General features: G+C 42.8%; 1 pseudogene; it reads right to left on the reverse strand.

Moving 5' to 3' along the window:
* Positions 1 to 272: 272 nt before the first annotated feature.
* LOC146708419 (uncharacterized) lies at positions 273 to 1,851 on the reverse strand (annotated as a pseudogene).
* Between the last annotated feature and the right edge of the window lie 1,401 nt (positions 1,852 to 3,252).

The raw sequence follows: 3,252 nt of genomic DNA on the forward strand, positions 1-3,252 counted from the left end.
TGGAATTTCATTCACTTCAACAACTGCTTGTACGTTTGACAATGTTCCCTTAAAATTACATTGTTTTCCTTGCATCTTTTATGCATTTATTGGCTCTTGCCATATTGACAAACTTAGTGTCATGTTATACTATATACATTATTCTAGTCTAAGGAGCTTGGAAAGAAAAGCGTCTGGACTTCTTTGAGTTGCTTGAAGACGTTTCACCTCTCATCCGAGAAGCTTCTTCAGTTCTAAGGGTCAAATGGTGGAGAGTCCCAGATTTAAACCCAGTGGGAGTTTCCCCCCAAAGAGGGACAAAGGACCCCCTGATGATCCTCTACCTAATCACATGAGCCAAGGTGTGAAAGCGGGTGTGGGTGACAATCAGCCAGGGTTTCGGGTGAGCTCATTGTGAAACCCTATCATGTGATTTTCTGAGGTCAGATGGCCCAGGATGTGAGTGGGCGTTAAGGTGCCTGGGAAGGGATCTCAAAACTGGATTATAGATGCCAGACAGTTGGTGTCGTAAAGCACCGCCTCTGTTCAAAGATGGTCGCTCACAGTGGACGTAAATGGCTTTCACTCCTCTTTCAAACCATCTGTCCTCTCTGTCCAAAATGTGAACGTTGGCATCCTCGAAAGAGTGACCTTTGTCCTTTAGATGCAGATGAACTGCTGAGTCTTGTCCTGTGGAGGTGGCTCTTCTATGTTGTGCCATGCGCTTGTGAAGTGGCTGTTTGGTCTCTCCGATGTAGAGGTCTGGGCATTCCTCGCTGCACTGTACAGCATACAACACATTCTTAAGTTTGTGTTTAGGAGTTTTGTCTTTCGGGTGAACCAGTTTCTGTCTGAGCGTGTTGCTGGGTCTGAAATACACCGGGATGTCGTGCTTGGAGAAAACTCTCCTGAGTTTCTCTGATACACCGGCTACATAGGGGATGACAATGTTGTTGCGTCTGTCTTTCTTATCCTCCCTCGCTGGTGTCTGATCTTCTTTTCTGTGCATCTTTGCTGACTTTATAAACGCCCAATTAGGATAACCGCATGTTTTAAGTGCTTCCTTTATATGTGTGTGTTCCTTCTTTATCCCTTCAGGCTTAGAGGGAACATGTTCTGCCCAGTGGTGCAGGGTCCTGATTACCCCAAGTTTGTGTTCCAGAGGGTGATGGGAGTCAAAGAGGAGGTACTGGTCCGTGTGTGTGGGCTTCCAGTAAACTTCAATGTTGAGGTTGCTGTTCTCTTCAATGTGCACAGCGCAGTCCAGGAAAGGCAAACAGTTGTCCTTTGTGTCTTCCCTGGTGAACTTGATGTTTTTATCCACGGCGTTAATGTGCGCAGTGAAGGATTCCACTTCTTGTCTTTTGATTTTGACCCAGGTGTTGTTTACATATCTGTACCAGTGGCTGGGTACTCTCCCTTTAAAAGAGCCAAGAACCTTTTCTTTCCACTTCCTTCAAGGTTGGCTACAATAGGTGACACGGGGGAGCCCATGGCGCAGCCATGTTTTTGTCTGTAGAAACCCTCGTTGTATTTGAAATATGTAGTGATGAGGCAGAGGTCTAACAGTGTGCAAATCTGATTGGTTGTGAAGTTGGTCCTGTCTTCCAAGGAGCTGTCTTCTTGTAGTTGTTTTCTGACAGTCTCCACTGCCTCCGTGGTGGGTATGCAAGTGAAGAGAGAGACTACATCAAAGGACACCATGGTTTCATCTGGGTCCAGGGTAAGTTTCTGGACCTTGTCGGTGAAGTCGGTGGAGTTCTTGATGTGATGTGGGGTGTTCCCCACAAGAGGTGCTAGGATGGTAGCAAGGTGTTTCGAGATGTTGTAAGTGGCTGAGTTTATGCTACTGACAATGGGTCTGAGCCGCATATTTTTAGTGCTTCCTAAAATAAGTGCCACTGGCATAAAACTTTACTCAACTGCATTGTTTGAAAGTTGCAATCCAACAGATGGACTCACTGCCTAAGGTTCCGATCCAGCGCTCTTTGTAAAAGGTGCCAAGTTTCTCTTTAGAAGAGATGTTTTCTTTGCTTCTCCAGCTTTCTTGACAGCACTTTAGCATTAGCCAACTTCTTCCAACACATGAGGCACTTAAGCTGGGAGCTGTTAACATCTCTGGTTTAGCTCAAGACTTCTTATGAGATACCTTAAGACAAACTTTATTTTACTTATTTATTTCTTTTTTAACCCAATTAAATATAAAATGCAGTTTTAAATTTTAAGCTACCTTTAGATGCTTACTCATCATTAGGGGTTACTAAACAATTCATTTGGCAGCTTCACTCCAGGTGCAGCCCTAAAGGGAATTTGTCTCTCCAGAGGGATTGAAACCAGCACTCTTCCCTTTGGCAACCGAATGTGCTAATCATTACTATGGAAACACCTACTGTACCCGGGAAACCCCCCCCCCCCCCAACGTCCTCTTCCTCATTAACTGTCATTATATTTTTTGGAATGCTAAGTATAATTTCAGCAGCCATATCCAGTGCTGATTACTGCCAGACTTGTTTGAATCAAGAAATTACTTTATTGGAGCCTGTTTCATGAAGTAAAAACAGAGCTAACAGATCTCCAAATGAAACACATCATGCCACAATCTACAGAAACAGATGATTGACAAATTCTCTGTCTGAAAAAGATCAAAAAGCCATTTCTTTGGCTTCTGGTATTCAGTGAGGCAAAGGTTAAAATATCAATACTACAGTCTAAATATCAGGAGAGCAAATCAATATGCTTTCAGATGTGTGGCTACATGAATTCCAGAAGTCAAAGAATTCATTATCCAGAAAATGTGGAGTAGTGGTGAATCATTCCAGAAAAAGGCCAGCCTACCAAAATGTTTTCAACAGCACAATAACAACTCATCCAGCAGCTCCAAAAAGAACCCGGAACATCTAAAGAACTACACTTTCCTCAGTTAAAGTCAGCATTGTTCTTTCAGCAATGAGTTTCTGCCCTATTAGATCTGGCATGAAACTAAATTTCCTAAAAAACAGAAAATCATGCCAACAGTTAAAGTTATGGTCTTTGCAGCTTTACCACCTGGATGACTTTCCATAAGTGAACCATGAATGCTTCTCTTATCCTGATGGAGAACCCCTGGTTGTCAGTTTGTGCTCTGAAGATCAAGCATACTTGGGTTATGCAGCAAACACACAATTTACACACACAATTGCATTTACTTGGATTATCTTTGTCTAACATTAAACTATCTTTGATTATCTTAAACATGCAAGTGTTTAAAAGAGAAGGAAATCAGGAAGGAGGCAA

This window comes from Copadichromis virginalis, linkage group LG6 (assembly GCF_057382275.1).
Source record: "Copadichromis virginalis isolate Kocher_CV1m ecotype Utaka linkage group LG6, C_Virginalis_male_GT1.1, whole genome shotgun sequence".
Lineage (NCBI taxonomy): Eukaryota > Metazoa > Chordata > Actinopteri > Cichliformes > Cichlidae > Copadichromis > Copadichromis virginalis.